The 22,371-nt window shown below is 41.0% G+C and overlaps 1 protein-coding gene and 1 long non-coding RNA gene across 3 annotated transcripts in view; one reads left to right on the plus strand and one right to left on the minus strand.

The window, feature by feature from the left end:
* The window catches only part of ihha (Indian hedgehog signaling molecule a), a 68,694-nt gene that overhangs the window by 38,617 nt on the left and 7,706 nt on the right, over window positions 1-22,371 (minus strand). The gene's annotated exons all lie outside the window — the stretch shown is intronic.
* LOC138241978 (uncharacterized) overlaps window positions 22,061-22,371 on the plus strand; it is a 53,724-nt gene continuing 53,413 nt past the window's right edge. For both annotated transcript variants that reach the window (XR_011191244.1, XR_011191245.1), the window contains exon 1: window positions 22,061-22,223. This is a non-coding gene — a long non-coding RNA (uncharacterized lncRNA). The remainder of the gene's footprint in view (window positions 22,224-22,371) is intronic.

Raw genomic sequence — 22,371 nt, forward strand, 5'->3', positions numbered from 1 at the left:
ACTGTCCATAATCAACACATTCACTTTAAATCAGTTTGGTAGTCCACTGGGCATGAACTATCTTTAGTACTTACAGTTACATGTACTATATAATACAAGGATATGTCAATCAAGTAAAGTGTCTTTGTGAGTTATCTAGATATGAATGAGCACTATACAAGCAATTTAATGCTTAAGATGGTGGAATCAAAGATTTTTATTAACCTTGTTCAATGCATTTTTTGAGCTGTGTGTGTGTGTTTCCTAATAAAACTTTCTAGAATTTATTTTACTAAAATACATATGCAGGTGTACATGTTTATACGTACAGTATGCATACAGACAAACAGAATTCACTTTAGCTTTAAGAGTAACTTGTATTGTTGCAAGTCATACTTTGAAAGTGTGACAGCACTGAAACATCAACTTACAGATCGATAAATCTGACGTCTATTACATGTAAGGGTGTGGAAACAATAATTAATTGATTTAAACTAGATTATCAATTACAATAACAACAAAGGGCATACTAAACATGCATTTAAAAAAGCTTTAAGTTCAAAAAGTATTTTTAACAAAAAACAACAGTAATAGACACACAGACAGATATTACTATTGTATAGTATTGTATTAGTACTATTGTATAGTAACCTATTGTATAGGTTCAGGTGGGTAGCTGCGTCAGCACCTGACACCTTGACACCTGACACCTGAAGAAGGCTCCATGGCCAAAATGTTGTGTTTTCTTTCTTCTTTTTTTTCAGCATGGAATACACCTATTATTTGTTCATTTACTGTTGTATATTTAGATTTTCAGGAGGTTTTGATAACAGTTCTCATTTCTCCATCTTAAATTACAGCCTTTGGGCAACCACAGAAATACATTTGGATTGAGAACTGGGTAACAGAGTATACATATCATACTATATACATGTGAACTGATATACACAATGAACACTATGAATAGACTGATGTATTTAGTGGAATATCACTTGGACCTTTCAATATTCAGGACTAGGCAAACACGTGACAGATGATGCATAATGTAAACAAATACACAGGAATCATCATTAATAATTGCTTACACTTATATAGTGCTTTTCTGGACACTGCACTCAAAGCGCTTTACAGGTAATGGGGACTCCCCTCCACCACCACCAATGTGCAGCATCCACCTGGATGATGCGACGGCAGCCACAGTGCGCCAGAACGCTCACCACACATCAGTAATGGGAAGGTGTATATGAACAGCCAGGAGGACAAAAAGTTTCTGTCTGTGTCTAGGCTTGTCTAAGCTCCAGCGCGAGAGGAAGGAGAGTGAGAGATCCATAGGGAGTGCTCAATAGTAATGAGTGAAGCTGGATTCCAGACCTGTGGGACTCAATGAGAAAGAATAAAGCAAGGGAAGAAAATATAGCTTAGGCTGTACTGAGGCAAGCTGCCGGAGCTGGAGAAGTGGACTGCACAGTACCTAGGAAGGGCTAATTGTTTACCCAACAGACTAATGTGGGTGAGGTAAGCAATGAAGGCTAACCCAACAAGTCTGAAAGTGAGGGCAAGTATCTGCAGCCCTCTAGACCTGAAGGTAAGGGGGGAACGGCATCCTACATTCCTAGGTTACCAGGCTCAACAGGGTAAAAGTGCATTGCTAAGCAACAGGTGTGAGCATCTGAACTAGGGATGATGGGTACTAGCACCTGGAGGATTGGTGTAGCACCTGGCAAGGTTCCAGCATATTTTCCCCCCACAGTTGAGAGTGAAGCTGGGGCTCTACGGACTCCCACTGTTACCATTAGAAGATCCACAGGTGTGCAGTCCAAGAAAGTGCATTTGTGAAGGGGAGTGCTAGCGTGGTTGGTTTTTGCAGCAGTCTGGTCAAACAGGATCAGCCAGTAAAACGTTTCATGAGGGATGACAACACCCCAAAATCGAAGTGTAACAAACTATTGCAGAGTGAATATTTGGCTTAACCCGCTTGGCTGAGGGCCGATCTCCTGGCCATAGGACGAGGAGCCCAGGACCCCCCCGCAAGGTAACCAAGGGGTACCTGCAGAGGTGGAGTTTGGGTGGAGGTGGGATGCAAAAGTCGCACGCGAGGGAGAGAGATATCGTATTTGGTATTTATAGTGTTCAGTGGAGGAAGGAAGAAGGGAGTGATTGCTAATCACTGACAGCTGGGGATGATTGAGCGTGGTTGTTGTCATCCATCCCAGATTTTAGTTAAAATAACTCCATTGAAAAAATGAACGGATGTTTCTGAAGAGCACGCGCTTGTGGAAGACTGTGAATGAAGAGCTGGAAGAGCAGAGCTGATTGTGTTAAAAGTGCCCGACTGTATTAGTGAAGAGTGAATCATGAAAAGAGGCTCGTGACTGGGTGACATGAAGTGAAAACACCAGTGCTTGGTTGTTTTGAAGTGACTGACATCAAAGGTTGAAGAATTAGTGAAGAATATAAGTAAAGAAACCAAGATTAGCACAATCTGAGCCTGAGAAGTCTGTACAGGCTTCCCTGAGAGAGGAAAAAAGATAAGAACTGGGAGTCTGCAGGGGTTTTGGCCAGGAGAATAAATAACAGAGTTACCTGAAATGCAGAAACTTATAGGGACATGCAAGATGGGTGGCAATTACAGAGGTGACCATAACGGTGTAGTTAGTATATTAATATAATAAACACTAAAGCAGTTTTCTCCTGCTGAAAAAGGACAGTGATAAGTTAGTCAATGCTTAAAAATTAGTATATCAAAATCCAAAACCAGATTAGAAAAGAACTCTCACAAACTGAGCAATAAGAAACAGTTTCAAGGTTGGGATTCTCCATTGTGGCCATCTACATTTGTTTGTGAAATGTTTCAATGTTTGAAAAAGAGAAGCATTTGGTTTTAATTTTTTTTTGGGTAAAGTCAAGTTATTTTCTTTATTTCTGTAACTGAACTGAAGGAAAGAGCCTTATTAGTCAGTGTGTGTCTGTATGCCAAATACATTAATTTAGGTCCTCCAGTGCAGTCAGAGCAATTTGTAAAGATGTGCAAGCCATTAGGGTCTGTGAACAAGTGGCATATAATGTCATGGCACGCAAATTATATTGATTTAAATCTATTAGAATGGTTATTAAACTATTAATAGTTATTCATTCTAGAACCACTGTATCTATTCCTCTGTAAAATAACAAATTGAAACAAATTGTACAATCTTTCAATAGAGATGCAACTGTAAATAAGCACCCAGCAAAAATTTAAATCGAAACATAAAAAAAAACTCACAATGCTTCAGTCTACAATCGTTCCAAATAATTAGGTGGAGATTTTTACCATAGTTAGGTAGCAACCATAGTTAGGTTGAAGCACCGTTAATAGATCTCATTCTTAGTGCTTACAAAATGAGATTCCACAGTTCTAGAACATTATCCTAGCATAACCACAAAAATTTAAATTGAACCTTTAATCTATCTATACTGCATCTTTCTGAAACTTTATATCTGGAAATGTCAATGGGCTCTCACACTGAAAAATGTCCTCCCTCTGAGACCCAGCTACACAAAATTGAAACACTGCCTCTGAAAAGTATTTAGTTTTTTATATTTATACTGTACGTTTAAAGTATCTATAGTTGTTTTTGTGTTCTGAAAACATTCGGCAAAGCTCTCGTATTAAGCTGCAAAAAAGCGGCACATTTTCAAAAGGTCTTCAGTGTTTTTCCCACTTAAGACAGATGTTTACATCAAATGTAAATTCCTCAGCCGTCAATATAAAAACTGAAGAATTCCAGTAGAGAGGGAATGTACTATTCATAAATAAGTTGATCTCAAATGTCCAAAGTATGTTTTTATGCAAATGCCAGTTTCATTTCTACACATACCATAAAAAATGCAAAAGGTTTCTCAACTGAATACAGTACATACAGTAGCTCATTGTAGAATAGGTGATATTGTAAGATTTGAAAAACTGCGACAGTGATCTGAAGATTGATAGTGTGGTGATGTTTTCTGACCCATGTGTATACAGTATATCTAACAAAGGAACTTTCTACGCATTGCACATTACTATGTCATCATTGGTTGGATGATTTTCAGTCTGTTTGTATTCTAGGAAATCAGAATGATCGAGATTACTAGTGATTTAGCATTGTGATATAATCTGAGGATTTACACTGGTGTTGTAAAAATTGTGACTGTGGCACATGTCAGGCCAGACATAAGATAAGATCACTTTATTAGCCATATACAATTTCTTGCATTAGGAATTTGTCTTTTCACATACCCCAGCTCGCTCTCCATGAGACACAGATACACAGACAGGGAGAGAAGCTTAGGGTCAGAGCACAGGGTCAACCATCTGAAATGCCCCTGGAGCAGCTGACGTTAAGGGCCTTGCTCAGGGGCCCAACGGAGTAGGATTCCTCTGCCAGCCACGGGATTTGAACCGGCAACCTTCCAGCCACAGGCGCAGATCCTGAGCCACAGTGCCATTGTACACACAGAAGGATCTTCTAAACCAATCTTAGTTTGCAGTTCCAGTTATCATCTAAGTTCTTTACCTCCTCATGAATAGGGTAATCACAGCAAAAGCAACAGCTGACTGCCAAACTGCCATGATAAACTTCAAGGGAGAAGCCTTAATATTTAATGTAATTTTAAAGTCATCTAAAGTGCCACTTCTGCACAATCAGCAAACCGACCCTCCCGTAGGCTTTAATAAATTTTAACTACGTTCCGAGTCTTGACAGCAGCTGAATGTCATAAGGCATGAGAGATATTTACAGTTGGGAGGGGCGGGGGGTGTCATTATCTAGCAGTGTTCAATATAGGGAAATGTTCAGGTGCACATCAGAGGGAAATCAGTTGCCAAGGACTGCATTACAGCTCTCTCAGCCACAACAATAAACACACACTCATGCTAAATAATTCATTTAATGTCTGGAGGACCTTGGATGAATAACACAAACAGCAGCAGACACTGGTAACGATTGCCATTTCTCAGCTGATAGAGAAAATACAAAGGATGCATAATTAATAGATATAGATGAACATGTAGGGACAATCTCTGAAGCCAGGTTTTGTCTGATTGACTTTTTTATTGCATTGTAACAGACAAATATGGAGCATGTCTTAGCTCTGATGATATCACTGCAATGTACATCATTGTCTAAAGCTGTCAAAAATAAGATGGTGAGTATTTAGGGTGACCCCTCATAGACAATTCCAGGAACCACTGGAAACTAGCCATAGCAATACAGTAATATATCACAATAAGAACTGGTCCTATGGGCCATCTCTGGCAGCCTGAAGAAATGTCCAGCAAGCTCACAAACGTGATTATAAGATTACAATGGTAAATGGAATTGTTGCCTTATGTATACATTCAATGCTACAGCAGTGTATCTCTTGCCAAAGAGTGGACTGTCTAAAATTCATAACAGCACTGTACACACATATGTACACTGAGAGTTTTAAGACTAAATTAAACCTGACAGGTTAGATCAGTGACAATTAATTATAGTAATTCCCTGTTTAAGTTCTGTCCCCCTTATGAATATGAATTGTTACTACATTGGGCATTTTTTCAAATCTTTGAAGCTTTGATCTCACTCTCAATCTAAGTGAGAGCTGAAATATCCTAGGCAGGGCTTTATGAATAATATCCATCTTTTCTTTATGCATGACTGGGAAAACATCATCAATCTCCAGTGATTTCTTCATTTTTGAAGAACCTCAGTGTCAGTTATGCTATAATTACCCAGTACAGTGCAGCTGAGCTCCTTCTATAAAATGAGCCATGTTATTGATATCTCTTCTTGTAAAAACCTGTATGAAATATTAATTTAGCATGTTACAATAAATCTTTATCATCGTCTATTATTAATCCCCTATTACCTCATCAACTATTTACTTTTAAGGCTGCAAAACTGAAAATGTGCTCTATGTCATCTTTTACCTTTGTGTTTTTTTAACTTTCTTTTAGTTTTTCCCCTTGGTAATTTCTCAGTAGTGCCTTTGAATCATGGGTCCTGTTGTGCAGTCTTTGGAGACTTATCTTCCTTATAGCTGACCTTTTCCTTAATTTCTCCACTAACCCATCAACACGTTTTCCTAGATTTGGAAGTACTTTTAGAGAAGTGTTTTTTTGTTGGTTGTTGTTTTGAGCATTTAGCATTGGCTTTGAAGAATGACCGCGCTTATCCTGTTGACTCACAGCTCACCGCTTGCAAATTCTGCCTCATTCTTCATAGACTATTTTCTTAATAATAACCCCCTCCTTTATTTCGGAGATTAATTTAAAGTAAACTTCAAAAGATATCATAATAGGATAACAGCTTTCCAATGGTCCATCACATCCCAAATAATGTCATAGCTGTTTGAAACATTTAGGTGAATAAGAACATATTTTCCTTAATCATTTACCATTGAATTAAGAAGCAAACTGTAATCAATACAGATGTCATCCTTGTTTGCATTAGGTGTTAAGTCTTTAGAATTTCTTAACTCCTATACAATATAAACCACTCTGTATCCCCATTGCTTCAGGTTTCTAGCTTGCAAGATATTTTTAGAATATACAGTAGCCCCATCAATCCTCCTACCCTGCAAATAAAGGTGTATTAATCGTATCTACATGCCTGTCATTTTTCTCTAGAGATGTTTTCAATCACTCCTATAATAAGCACAATACAAGAAAAGACACAAACAAGGAAGCCATTTAATCCATATAGTCTGTTAAGGTGCTAGTAGCTTCTTGAATCAAGGATCAAATTTGATTTATGACTCAATGGTCAGCTACTACTTCATAGTAGGCTATCTTGTTCCACAAGCCTTTCTGTAATGATTTTTTTTTTAAGTTTTAAATGGAATAGTTTAAATAGTTCTCAATAAATAGTTTCTATTTTATGTCATGTGGTCCATGTTTTACCATTGATTCTGACTTTGTCTCTCTCTCAGACTTTGGATATTTAAACCAGATCTTCTCATCGTTTTCTCTGCTCAACACTGAAAAAAAAAAGTGTAGGACTTTCCTTTGAGCTCATATTTGAGTGCATCTTTTCTTGTAGTAAGATATATGCGTCTATAATGAGTTGGCTTTGTTTTGCCACTTTTTTTAAAGATGGGTGCTACATTAGCATTTTTCACTAGTTATTACTCCTGCCAGGAGATACTACCGGAGGAGTTTTGTTAATGGTCTGTGAATAAAATCTTTTGTTTCCATTATTACAGTTGATAGAATACCACCAGGTCCTGGAGAACTAATTATCTCAAGTCCTTCAGGTACCTGTAACACTTTTGATTCTTCTATATTTCTGGGATTTAATAAAACCTTTCCTCAGCCAGAGATATGGTGTCTGAATTTATGAATACCTGTGCAACACATGACTTCATACTTTTTATAGGAAGCATTTACACTCCCTTCTTTATTTATGTGGTGCTTTATTTCTACTTGTAATCTTCAGAAAAACCCTTTGAATTCTTTTTTATAGCTTTGCAAGATTTATTTTAATATCAACCTACCCGTTCCTGTGTTCCTGTGTTATTTATTCCTGCACAAATCACGACAACTGGACCCACTTCCGACTCAGGTTGGGACCCTGTACATTTTGTTTTGAAAGTCTTCAACCTGGGTACCGGGCAAGCAACACACCATAGGAAATCCATATTGCTTGTGCACCCTACGCTGTCCAGAATCCCCTCAGTCACTACCTCCCACTTACAGGGCAGGGCAGGGCTGCCTCCTGGGTGCATATCTGTCCTTCATTTTCCTTCAGCATGTCAGTACCCACACCTGTCTCCAGTTAAACCCTGGAAGCAGTTGGACAAGGCTAGTTCTGTGTTGCTCTTGTGCGAAGTCTTCACCTTTTCCTGCAGCTGTGGCCTATATTCATCCATACAAGCGATGGACCACAAGCAAAAAACTACAGGTTGTGCAGCAGACATTTCACTGCAGAAATGTTCCAACACAATCTGCAGGCAGAGTTAACAAGTAGTATTTGTCTCAGAATCAAGAGCACTATTTTTCATGGCTTAAAATAGATGTGTTCACAAGCCTGCTTGTTTACAATGTCGTAGGGCCACTTCACCTCACTGGAAGATTTCTTGCCTCGTTCTGAATTGCAGATAATGGCGGCAATATGGCGCTGGGTACATCTGGAAATTCTGTCTATTTTGTGATGTAAAGTGGAGGTTTTGCACGTTGTAGTTTCACAGTGTGGTTAAAAATGCACTCATTAATGCCGATTCTTTCTAACCCCGGAATATAAATACAGCATTGCAGCTGCCCTTTAAGTCTCCTCAAAGCACTAATACCATCGAAGCCTGCTGTAAAACAAATGCTGAGCACAAGCATGTAGCTCAGTACTCCCAGCATGCCTTTCACTCTCCCATGCTTCAGCCCGATACAATAAGTCAATGTGAACTGCTAGTTGTGAAATGCAACTTGTCGGGTTTCAAAGTCCATCAATTTTGTTGCATTGTTGGCAATAACCGTTTGTCTGTGGGTCATGGAGATGATGTAGGAGATCAGGCAGAATACCAGTCTGTGGTTTCAGTGTGTGTCCTTCTGAGACAACAATTAAAAAATAATTCACAGAGACAAAAGCTTTCACTTGTCTTTCGTAAGTCCCAATAATCTTTTTATGCTGTGATGAATGCATTCCCCTGGTTTAGGGTGATTGAGTTTTCCCAGTGGAACTGTATATTTACTCTAGCAACAGCCTCCACATATCTTCTTGAAAACATCCCCTCTCACTCACAAAGGATGAGCCAGAGAGCAAATGTTGCTTCAAGCAGGGGGGGGAGGGTGCTAAAAAAGATGTGTTCAGCGTCGTGTGCAACCAGGGGAGTATTTTTCGTGTAGGGCAGGGGAAGCGTGAGATTAGTGGTTTGGTCAAATTCTAATAATGACAGAAAAAAAACAGAGAAATACAAAGAAATATACGAAAATAGCAAACTTCAAACTCTGACTGTAAATGACAGTGCTAGTCAGAGATCATCTCTGTCATCCCTCCCCCAGCGGATCCCCAAATCTCAGACAAATTTTGAACGCAGAGCCAAGAGCAAGTTGGTTCGGCAGCAGTGCGGGAGAAATGAACGAGGAGCGTGTTTGATGCGGGCTTGAGCTTGTATGACCGGAAGAGTCGCATGGCGTGAAAGGAGGACGAGAGCTACCATTTCCAGATGGAATGGATGAGGACGTATTCCAAGCGGAACACCCAAAAGAAGAAGAAATATCAGCAGGCAACCCATTGAAATAAACAGGTGTGAGCCTGGCCAGTACCTGGATGGGAGACCTCCTGGGAAAGTTGAGGTTGCTGCTGGAAGAGGTGTTAATGGGGCCAGTAGGAGGTGCTCACCCTGCACGCCCCAGTATAGCAACAGGGACACTATACCGTAAATAAAGTGGCTGCCTTTCGGATAAAACGTAACATCGAGGTCTTGACTCTCCGTGGTCATTAAAAATCCCAGGGTGTTTCTCGAAAAGAGTAGGGGTTTAACCTCGGCGTTCATGCCTAATTTCCCATTTACAAATCATGGCCTCCTAATAATCCCCTTCTATGAACATCTTAATTACTCTGCTCTCCTCCCCACTGATAGCTGGTGTGTGGTGAGCGTACTGGCGCACCATGGCTGCCGTGGCATATTCCGGCTCAGCGGTTGGATGCTCAACGACAAACAGAGAGAATGCAGGACGGAGGGAGAGCAGGGCAAGGGGGGGGGGGGGTTAGAAAAAGACGAAGAGAAGGGCAAAGGAGAGATGAAACAGCCATAGCTGTTCAGAGATTGGAGTTCCTGGAAGGGACAGAAGGGTCTCTGCAGAGCGTCAACAAAACTACAGATGGCATGGCAAGAGTTTGGGAGGAGAGAATGTGACTGGACAGGACTGGTCTAGGCTTGTAGGGGAGGAAAGTGATTAAGCTAAGGTTGCGGTAATGAAACGCCTCCATCTGCAACAAAATGTAGAGTGGAAGAAAGGATGCGTGCCGTGCAGAGTAAAGCCAAGGAGCTTTATAACGAGGGGATCAGCAGTGAGATTTAAACCTTGAGCTCCTCCTGAGCCTCTGTTAAATCAACACCATTAATTGCATGTCACGGGAGGCGGTCTTGACTGTGTATTTACTGTAGGACTCTATGCAGACGGTATAATCCGGAAGAGACTGGAGGAGGACAACACGGAAAGGAATGGATGGGAGGACTGACAGGGGGTGGCGCCGACGGTGATCCAGGTGCCAGGGGGAGCGCAGGCGAACAAGCCCAGTGGGGGTCCAAAAGGGTAAAACAGGGCGCAGTTCAAAGTCCAGGTAACCGGGAGATGAATCCAAGACAAACAGTTAAAAACAGGAACCGAGTCGGAACCGGAACAGGAACAGAGAAGTTAAAAACATGATGACGAGGCCAGGCGCTCTGAGCCCCGGACCCAGATGGTCAGGACGGCGGGGCATAAGACCTGCCTTCAGAATACCCACGAGCCCGGGGAATGGTTTAAGCTTTGTGGCGTCCATCTTCCAATACTGAGCCCAGAGTTTAGGATATATATACTTATATAGTGACGGGTTAAACAGGAGACAGGTGCATGTAATAATGAAAATAACAATAAAAGGTCGGATCTCCCTCTAGAGGAGGGATGACGACCGTGACATTGCATAAATATTTACATCCTTTTCTATGACAAGGCTAAATTAGATAAGGTACACAAAACTACTTTGACAAGTCACACACAACTGTCAATTGAAAGCTTTTTGTGTGCAACAATAGTGGTTCAAAGAATAAATATACCCGTCTCTGTAAGGTCCCTAATGAAGTAATGAATCTCAAGTAAGGATTCAAACAGGAACAACCAAGGTGTTTTTTCAAAAAGACTCACACAGTTGGAATAAGGCACAGATCAGAAGAACGGTATAAAAAATCAGATCCTGCATATACAGTACCTTTGAGCAATATGAAGTCAATCATGAAGAAGCAAAAGATGTATCGTGCCACCCAGACACTGCCTATACCAGACTTTCCCTCTGCGAGTAAACAAGTCTGCTATGTTCCAGTCAGTCACAAAGATGGTCTGTACAGCAGTGTGGAAAAAAAACACAATCCTGTAACAAAGCATGAAACCTTTCAAATGTAGCAAAAGGTTACATGGTCAAATAAGATAAGTGATGAACATTTTAGTGCACAGTGGTTCATCTGATCCAAACAGCACAGTGTTACCTATTGTCACACATGGGGGTGGAGGAATTGTGTTACTGGACTGATCCTTATCACCATCTGGGACTGGGAAGCTTCTCAAGATTGAGGGGGGAAATTATTGTGTGTCGAGTACAAAAACGTGTTAGTGTAGATGAAAACCTGCTTCCGACCTCAAAAGATCTAAAACTGTGGAAAAATTCGCCTTTCCGCTGGACAAAAACACAAGGCACAAGCACTGAGGTGGCTTAGGAAGGAGAAAGTAAATGCCCTCAAGCCCAGTCAAAGTCCTACCTTGAAATCAATAAAAAAAATCCAGAATTTTGCTGCGCGCCATTGATATCCAACCCAACCTGACAGAGCTTGAGCAAGTTTGCAAGGTCAAATGGCCAAAAACTTCACCATCCTCTAAAGTGACTAGAATTTTGTCTGAAAGGTTTGCAAAGATGCAACATTTTCTATTCGTTTTAATTTGCGAATATGGAAGCTGCAAGAAAAAGGCGTGCTTTCAAAAACAGAACATGATACGAATGACAAAAAGAGACAAATCTAGTTTTCAGACTTACACAATGATGTGAGTATATAAATAAATCAATGCTATTTATTAAATGAAGGATTGTGAAAGTCTGGAACAAGCTACCCAGTCATACTGTTTAAGCTGACTCCCTGACTTCTTTCAAGAAAAGGCTGGGTGAGACGTTCAGGTCAATTAGCACTAGAAACCAAGCAAGTCAGATGGGACTTAAATGGTCTCCTCTTCTTTTTATGCACTTAAATTAACTGATTTTTGAGAGTAACGTCTCGAAATCATGCAAACATTCATTTTATTTTTAAAAACTTGACCTGATCTCTTTGCAATAGATCCAGACACGGTGAAATGTACAAAAACTCTCAAAAAAAGATTAACACTCCTGCCCTCTTTCTATGCGACAGGAAATTGTGATGTCATGTTTATCAGTTCTTGCTGTTCTCATATTAGAAACTGATTATCCATAATATTCCCATCTTCTGCTTTATTGGGCGCCCCATCTCTTGATACTTTATTAGCTATTAAAAGACAAGGACTCAGCCTTCAATCTATAATAAGCAATTTACCCTGAAAGCAACAGCTATTTATCTGAGGTATAAAGTTTACCCAGCTATGAGTGCTTACTTTCAAAACTATAAACTCTTTGTTTAGCTTGAGGTCAAAGGACTAAATAAGGTTTAGAAATCTCACAGAAATTATATATCATCCTCATGTCAACAGCACACCCCAGCTCTCTAAATTAGAGTGTTTGATAAGAGAAAGTAAACATATTCTGGAAGGGGCTAAAGTAAATAGTCTCAATGGGGCCGATGCAGTTACAATATATCAAGGAGGAGATTTTTTTGCTTGTGGGTGTGTTTTTATTCATCTATTTTCTCTCCATTTTCTAAGTCCTTCTTCCAATTTGGGCTCGTGGGGGGGCCAGAGTCTATCTCAGCAAGCAACGGGCGCTAGGCAGAGTACACCCTGGATGGGCCGCCCCTCCATTTTAGGGGACACACAGATAGATACGCACACACTCACACTAGGATAAATGTTTCCAAGGGGACTCCCAGAAATCTTCCTACTATATCCAATATTTCAGGGCACACACAGACACAAACACACACGCACACACACTCACACCAGGGTAAATTTTCTATCTATCCATTCAGGATATTTCCTGTAACTGAGAAGCACTAGTGCACAAACGTTGCCAACCCTAAACAATCTTTTTAGTTGTTCTAATTATTATTTCTACTGAACCAACACCCTTGTTTGAGTGATCAGCCCATGCAAACACGATCATACTCCACCTTTTCTTTTCTAATAACTAAGAAAAAGGCTACATGTGGATACAACTGCTATTTTTTGGGCAACATTTTTAATTATGACTAAATTTTATCTAACATTAAAAATCTTGAGAATTTTTGTAAATAGTTTCACTGGCTGTGAAAACAAATGCAATGGCTAGCTTTCGAGGATATCAGAGATATCTTGCATGTGCAAATCCTTGTAAAACAATTAAGTAATATCTGTCAGCTATGTTGATGCAAGTTTAACTCGAGTGTGTTGTAACTGCACTCCATACACAGCTCCGCTAAGAGGTTAAATTGTTCTCTAGTCTGCTTGTTGCATGCAGAAAACTCTGGCCTGATGAGCTGTTTTGGCTCTGTTATGTACTATAGCTTTGCCTATATATATTTATTATGTTTAGTCCTTGAAATTTTAGCTCATAATAACAGGTAGGAAAACAAGGAAGAAAGTGTATTTCACAGAAATTGTGCCACATGGACCACAACTTTGTCTCAAGTACTTGACAACTGGTTTTGAAAAGGATGTGAAACACATTACACATGAATGATATTGGTCAAAAACTAACTGAATCTTCACATGACAACACAGCCATAAGTGTGTTATTCTATGATGATAAGTAAAAAAGGAGGATTACTGTCATGGCTGACCTTGAATTTGAACAAGTAAGCAAGTTTGCTTTCTTTGGCAACAGATCTTGGAAACATTTTGAACAAGCTTACCATGTTTTGGGCTGATGTGATGTTTGTGGCTTCCAAACCAAAAGTGTCCCTTACAATGTCTGTTAAACACTGACGACCATTCAGAAATTTTGCAGAAATAAGTCAAATGCCTTAGGCAACTTAAAAATGATTTGCAAGAAACTGGAATTTCTTCAGTTGTCAAATGAAATGTGGTGTGAAAAATATCATCCCTCAAAAACTGGAAACTGCAGGGAACAGCTTTAACCAGATCTACAGCGTACTTGGTTCATGAATTTAAACCACTATGGTCCAGAAACCTGAAAAAGACTTTTACAACTATGCAGAAGAAAAACATCTACTTTGCTAAACAGTAAACCAATGTGCACATATTAAAAGTGTGTTTCTTTCTGTTATATGTTTAGTATGCAGTTCAAAATGCAGGTGAGGTCTTTGCAGTTCCATACTGTAGATGATATGAAACTAGATGGTACTTTACAGTATGTGAAAATAGATGGTTTTAATTTTGTGCATTTTATTGATCCACTGTGTAAGAAACAACCTGTTCAAAAAATTGCTTGGAATATTTTTCCATTTGGGTTTGCCAGTTATTTTTTTAGCAAACCCACCTGGCTTTGGAATCATAAGTTGTTTTTTTCACATCTGGGATCACAGCTTAGAACCTTGTGAATGCACACGGGAGAGAAAGACTGTGTCGTGTAGGCAGACTGTTCTGACCCACACACCTTAAAGCTATTCATCTTTTAACACATTACAGAGAAAACAGCCTGAGGCTGCAAGACCGTCACGGTCTCTGTATTTTGAGAGCTGAGGGAGCCCTGGTTTTCTATTCACACCCTGTACTTGGTGGCCCTCAGCCACTTGTGTGCAGCCCACTGAAAGAATCTCAGTCAGACTCTGCTGGTGACAAGGCCCAGGCTTGATCCCATCATTCCTGGATCATAAGAGTTCGACTTGCTTCTGGCCCAAGTCCTTCACAGGTTGATTCCTTTGAGAAGGCAAATTTCAGCATTTATTCTGATAAGCTGGTCCTTGAGCTCAAGATACATCCTACACAAGGTCAGGGGATCTCAAGTCTGGCAAGTACTGTAGGTCATCCATGTCACACCGGAAAACCACTGTTGCAACATGAGGATCGTCTTGCTGGAATCTTGTCATATCAGGATGGACCCACAGGAAGGAAACCCAGTGAAATGCCAGTATTTGATCAGCATAGTTCATTATAGTCAGATGGGCATTGCCAATTACTACAAGTGGAGCTCTGCTGTAACTCAACATTTGTGGCCATACCATCACACATCAAGGCACACACAGACACAGACACACACACACTCAGACCAAGGCTGATTTTTCAAACAGTATGTCTTTGGGCTGTGGAAGGAAACTGGAGCACCCAGAGGAAACCTAGGCAAACCAGAGGGAAACATGCAAACTCCATACAGATAGCACCCAGGAACTGAATCCAGGACCCGCTGGGTAAGCAATGCTAACCACTGTGGCACCTTGCTGCTCCGACTTATATACACTTTACTTACATCTTACACCTCACATTTTTGGCAAATATCCACCAGTACCCAGAGGAAACCCACACAGGGAGAACATACAAACTCTGTACAGACAGCACCCCAGCTCCAGAATTGAAACCCGGGCCCCAGTGCGAGGCAGCAAAGCTAACCACTTAAAATAAAATACCTGATAGTATTGTACCAATTGTACTGAAGGAACCAAAATAGACTATTTAGAGACTGCTAACAAAACTCCAAAAGTCAATCAGTTTAGGGGTATCACTCCAACTGCTGTCATCTGTCCAGAGAAATGACACAACTGAACCAATTATGCCCAATTATGTATGTATGATTTAAAATTCAAAATTCAGACAATGATAATATAGGAAATGTAGGTTTAGGTGTTGGTTTAACATGGAAAGTGCATGATAATGGTACAGCAACCAGAATCATAAAGTAATAAAGGATCACTGCTTGGAAAATGTACTTATCAAAATGACTAACATTTTAAATTAACGGCTGCAGATGCCATACACTCTATACAGACCTTTTATAAATGGAATAAGCTACCAAAGCATTAATAGAGTGACATAAATCTGATAATAACTAGCCTCTAATGTGAACTCATTATCATACATGTTAACACCTCACCTAATCCCTACTCTTTAAATATAAAGTGATTTTATACTGTATATCCCTAACCCTAAAATTAACCCACGAGTTAGGAGTACTGTATATAATAACATTTTATAGCTATTCACAGCATGATCAATCTTTTTCATGGATATCTAACGCTTCACCATGTTTATGTTGACATTTAAATTTTCTACACAACTTTGTGAAGTAGTAAAAAAATCTAACAGAAAGTTATATAATATACACCCATCCATTTACTAACTGCTTTATCCAATTCAGGGCAGGAGAAGACCTACTGTGCAGTTCCATAGAAGAGTATGTACTCCAGGAAATGCTTTCGCGTTTTCTTATGTTCTAAACTTGTAATCATGACACTTTCAAAGATAAAAACATGATAGTATGTAGATAACGTAAAATTTTAAAGATGATCAGACAGTTCTCAATTGCACAACAACAGTATTCAAGACCTTTGTAATGGCAACCCTTAAATCACTTCAGGTACAAAAGAACAGTTTGTGGGACAGACCCCACCACCAATAGCTAGAGTGATATTAGGATGCACATGCAGAATCCACAATTACACATGCTACAGGAGTCTTAATTACAATATTTGTGCTGGGTTTTTTTTTTTCAGCAAAAAGGCTGTCTAAATAAAGCCCTCTTCTGGCTTTCAGCAGTTTTTCAGATTGCATCCAACCCAACACCCGACTAGCCCCGTGAATTCATATTTATACAGTAAACCGCCACTAATTAAACCCATGTACGAATATTGACACGAACCCTTCAAATCCACTAATCGCCATCCAGTAAGGACAATAACAATTGTTAGAGGCGCTTTGCCCCCTAGTGGCAGGTTGTCAGCTACTGCAGTCCCTTCACGGGCTAGCATACCTGTTTGAAACTTAGTGTAACGTCTCTGTGTAATTTATGTGTTTTAACGTTACTTCAGAGTACATTCATCTATCTCTGTAAGAATCCTCACATATAGCACATAGCAATAGAGCAAAATCGATCACGAGGACCAAGGATCTTAAAGAAGGAGTCAATGAAGAAGTGGTAGAGAGGCACAGATCAGGAGAGGGCTACTTACCCCTCTTAAGTACAGACCACATCATTAAGAACTGGAATGTGCAACATAGCACCCAAACACTGCCTAAACCGGGCTGCCTTACTAAACTGAGCAGTTGAACAAGTAGAGAACTGGTTAGGGATACCTCTGTAAAGGCATCAGTGACTTTGAAAGACTTACAAAGTCGTACTTATGAAACAGTCAGTGTTCGTGCATTGACAATAATTCAGTACCTACAGAAAGCTGACCTGTATGAAAGAGGCTGAAGAAAGAAACCTTTTTTGAAAAAGCTCATCCTGAATATCGTATATACTTTACAGACATGTGGCAGAAGGCTTTACGGTCACAGAAGACAGAATTTAAACTTCCTGGTCTAAATGCAAAGTGTTGCATCTGTCGGAAACCCCACAGAACAGGTCAGTCTATCAGCTCCACATCAAGCACAGCGGTGGCTGGATCATGAGGGTGGGTCTCATAAGCAGGGACTTAGAAGCTTATCAGGACTAAGGGGAAAATGGACAGTGGAAAGTAAAGGCAAATGCTATAGAAAAACCTTGTTTCAGTCACCCAAGAACTCACATTTCAGCAGGACAATGACTCGGAGCAAAAAGCCGCACTGAAATGATCTGACAGGAACAGCTTGTCCTTGACTGGGCCAATAAATTAACCTGAGTCCAATACTAAATACATGGCAAGACATGGCAACTGCAGTCTGTCAACCCAATGGAATAATCAGAACTGGAGCAATTTTGCCAGGATAAATAGACAAAACTATAGCACTCTACTGTGAAAAGCTAGTAGGGACCTATCCAAAATTACTGACAGTAGTAATTTCTGCCAAAGGTGCTTCCACCAAGTATTGACTGAGAACGTTGTAATCAATAAATTCCACTTTGTAGAACGTCTCTTCAGGTTTCGCTGCATTCAACCTCTGACCACATACAACTGTGGTCAGTTTGATCATCACAGTTCAGATCCAAAAAGTCTGAAAAATGTGATTAACACAAATCCAGTGTTACTGGCAGTGATGAAAGTTTTTGCAAGGCACTGCACTTAACGATGTACAATTTGTCACATCAATGCCCTAGAGACATTTCCCACAACACAAAACAAAACGATATTCTTGCTCTATAACCTGTCCAGAGGACAGAGACCAAATCTACTCTTCGGCTTAAAAGAAATAGCCAACCAAATTCTCGACAGGCAAAAAGGAACGAATGACGAACACACTTCTATGGCACTGTCACGATCGTAATCCCTCCTCTTAAGGGGGCTCCAGCTCTTTCACATTTTAGTTGATTATGTGCACCTGCCTCCTATCCTACCCCTCCTATTTTAAGCCAGACACTATCACTCTTCTGGGCTCAGGTTTGGAAGATGGACGCCCGGACGTCCACCTACCAGCGGGTCCAGGAGTGACCCGACGGCATAGGCTTCACCACGGCGTCCTGACCATCTGGGTCCAGGGCTCGGAGCGCCAGGCCTCGTTCACCCGTTTTTATTCCCCATCCCTGCGCCGGATCCCATTCCGGTTTTTAAACCTTAAAGTCTTGTTTTTATCTTGGATGGATCGACCAGGTTTGGACTTTTGGACTTCGTCCTGGATTACCCCCTGGACTCCTCTGGATTTGTTCGCCATGGCCACACCCCCCCCCAAGCACCAGTGCATAATCGTCGTGCCCCCCTGTTCGTCAACCTGCCCAGTTCCTCATCGTCTCCTCCATCGTCTCCTCCCCGTGTCCATTTCCACTTACTCCTGGATTATACCGTCTGCATAGGGTCCTGATCTATGCTTCGTTACAGGCACCCGATTCAATCATTCAAAACCCTGAAAGTTATTAACAAAGTTACCTGCATTTGAACCAGAAGACACAAATGGAAAATATGAGGAAGTGCAAAGGCAGCAACTTTATCACACAAATGGGAGTTGAATAATAATTAATATTTGCTTACACTCCTATAGCACTCTTCTGGAAACTCCACTCAAGATTCAAGATTCAAGATTTCTTTATCTTTATCTTAAGTGCATTGGAATGCTTACTCGTTCAGCTGTACCCAGTAACATTAGAGAAAAAGAAAACAGGCACAAATGACAAACAGACATGGACAATAAATGTAGACAACAGACATTATAATACAGCCAAGACAGGACATAGTGCAAACAGTGCAGTACCTTAAAGTGCAGGTGCTAATATCTGCAGGTGCTAATTTGAGCTGTTTATAATGCGCACTGCTTGGGGGAAGAAACTGATTTTGAATCTATTTGTCAGTGTTCTGATACTGCGATACCTCCTACTAGAACCCAGGGTGAATACAGATCGTGGCCAGGGTGAGCTGGGTCCTGAAGTATAGCTCAAGGCCGGTTGTGAGTGCTGTCTTGCTCATCCCCCACTTCCTTAAGTGAAGGCACTGGTGGGCTTCAGTGAGGATGGCAGCAGCGTTTTCTGACCAACTCAGCTTCTAAGTGATCTGGAGGCGAAGGAACCAGAAGGTGCTGACAGTTTCGACTGGAGCCCTGTGAATGATGATGGGTGTGTGATGTCCTCTGTGCCTCCTGAAGTCCACTATAATCTCTGTTGTTTTGCCGATGTTAAGTGTGAGGTTGTTCTTGTGGTACCACTCCACCAGCTCTGCTTCTTCGTTCATTGTTGCTGATAATACCGATTTACAGGTAATGGGGACTCCCCTCCACCACCACCAATGTGTAGCCCCTACCTGGATGATGTGACGGCAGCCATAGTGCGCCAGCACGTTTTTTACAATATAGTGTCCCCATCACTATACTGGGGCATTACGACCCACACAGACCACAGGGTGAGCGCCCCCTACTGGCCCCACTAACACCTCTTCCAGCGGCAACCTTAGTCTGGGTAGTATGACCTCCAGAGGCTTCTATAAGTTTTTTGAGGTTTCAAGAAACTGCCAGATGAGCAAGAAAATAACATGATTTTCTGCCTCTTTTTCTCCAAATTGTTTCGTTTTCCTTTTTCATTTCCTTTAAGCTACAAAGATTTCAAAGTTCTACCAGAATACGTCTTTATATGAAGGTTTTAAAATGAAAATACATTTCTTTAATCTTGATCTGAGGTTTTAAAGTGATTTAAGGTCTTTCTTCAATTGACTTAAACGTTCAGTAATGGAACATGGGCTGGCAGGCACGAAAGAAAATGATGCACTGAAGCATTTAGAACAACTTAAAACGTACAGTACGACATTTCTTCGCACAAAAGGTCACTTGAACAACCTGCAAAGCTGTTTCCCAAAGATTCCAAAACAGTTTGAGAAGATTCTTGATCTCTTGTTGGGTTACTATTTTCACCGGGCTGCGACATAAATTTAATATGTTTTCTGTATTCCAGACCAAGTGACTCTATGACGAAAGCTCTTTTTAATAACAAACTAATCTCAGACAAGGTGCTGTATCCAGAGGATGAACCTTAAACTGTAAGGCTACAAGCTTAAACATTCCAGTACGTCATCACTATAACAGCAATTATAATTATGAAGAAAATGGAATGCATGTCATTTAAAATGCTGTAACCGTAAGGACATAAATACCCTAAAAATAATATTTTATGTCCTTAAGATGTGAGGAAAACAAAAGCAATTTTACACAAACTAGAAACTGATATATGAGCTTGTACCAAGAATGGTAGTTAAATAAAAGAGTAATCACAGTCTCACTTAGCACTATTTCTGTAATGGCTGATGTGCCATAGCTCTTTTTGTCCTGACCATTATTGTAATTACTGCTAATATGTCTGTATGAATGCAGAATGCCTGTCACTCTGTAATGCACGTATGAGCCAGGTGGAAGCATCCTACTTATATCTGTGCTATAAACAAGAAGCAATAAACTATGGAGGGCACACTTTCAGCCAATGAAAGATGAGCAAAATACATACTGTATGTTTAGTGTACAGCACAGCCAGGGCTATTGCTAATTCCGGTCTCACTTCTCTGTGTGTATAGTGTTCTGCTGTGATCTCGTCTATTTTGCTTAAAAAAGAGCAACTGCCTGGGCAATCCTGCCACATGTAGCTCCACCCATCACTCTCCCATCGCCACCAAGCTGGAGGAGCACAGGCAGATGGTGGCCAATCTACACAAGCTCCCACGGAATGTGGTGAAGCCTTGACAAATTACTCTTCTGTAACTGCATAGTTGTTTAAAAATAGAACTCTTTTCTGTATACAGTGTTTTTTTTTTAATTGTCTTCTGTGGTTAGAAATATGGGTAGTACCACTATGGATACCCCAATGAAGCCCTCATACATCGACTATATGTACTGGAGATAGTGCTGGAGGTGATGCATCACTACTGAACACATGCTGTAAAAGCCTCTATTAGAACTGATTCGCAAAGGGCCCCTTTCTCTGGAATGCACCCTCAGACCTCAGCCAGGTATTGCTGTATTATGCAAAGGAACAAGTAATAGGTTTATTCCATGCTGAAAAGAGAAGAGAGAAAGGCTGTTAAGCCTTCTTCGGCCTTCTTCACAGCCAAAACTTTGTGTTTTCTCTCTTCTCTTTTAAGCATGGAATAAACCTATTAAATGTTCCTTTGCAGACTACACATGCTGTCGCAGTCACCCACCTGAATTGCTGTCTTACACTACACTGTTCCCCCATTTTAAATGAATATGTACTGTAATCCAATACAGCCAGAAGACCAGCAGGTGGATGACCAAGAGCAGGTAGAGCTTTGGACCAGCAGCCAACATAACCACAGGGCCAGCGGCCAGAGCCGGCTAGAGGCCAGCAGCCAGACCAGCTTGTAGGCCAGGAGCCAGAGAAGCCTGGGAACCTACAGCCAGAGAGGTCTGGGAAGCAGCAGCCGACATAGCCAAAGGGCCAGCAGCCAGAGCAACCTTGAGACCAACAACCAAGGGCAGGCCTGCACACAGAGAGGAGCAAGGGGCGGTGGGTAGTAGCCAGGGCAGCTGGATAGACAGCACCCTGAGGACTAGTGTCAACCAGATGACCGATACAACCAGGAGCAGTGTGTGTGTGTGTGTGTGTGTGGGGGGGGGGGGGGGGGGGGACCATAAAACTGGATAAACAACATGGAGAGGACACCTGACACCTCCCTGCAGAACTTGACCAGGCTCTACTTTGAGCTGAGCAGCAGAGCCATTGGGAGGAAGTCAAACGCAACTCCCAAAATAACAGCAGTGATCACCGGGGTTAGAGTCCAGAGGAGTGGCTAGCGAGACCAACTGACACATATGGGCAACAAAAGCCAACCGAGTAATTACAGGCCAATATGTCAAACTCCTACTACACACAAGGCTACGGGAACAACAATTAGAAATGAGCTGGAGGTTCAACTGAAAGGCAATGTGATGGAAGGGGGTAAGTCAGTTTAAATGTAGAAAAGGCAGGTCTTGCTTGTCTGACTAAAGTCTTTTAAATATGCAACAGCACTAATGGATCCAAACAGAGCAGACTGTATTACATGGTATATTTAGAACTTTAGAAGACTTTTAATAATGTTACTCAA

Source organism: Lepisosteus oculatus, chromosome 12 (assembly GCF_040954835.1).
Source record: "Lepisosteus oculatus isolate fLepOcu1 chromosome 12, fLepOcu1.hap2, whole genome shotgun sequence".
In the NCBI taxonomy this organism is placed as follows: Eukaryota; Metazoa; Chordata; class Actinopteri; order Semionotiformes; family Lepisosteidae; genus Lepisosteus; species Lepisosteus oculatus.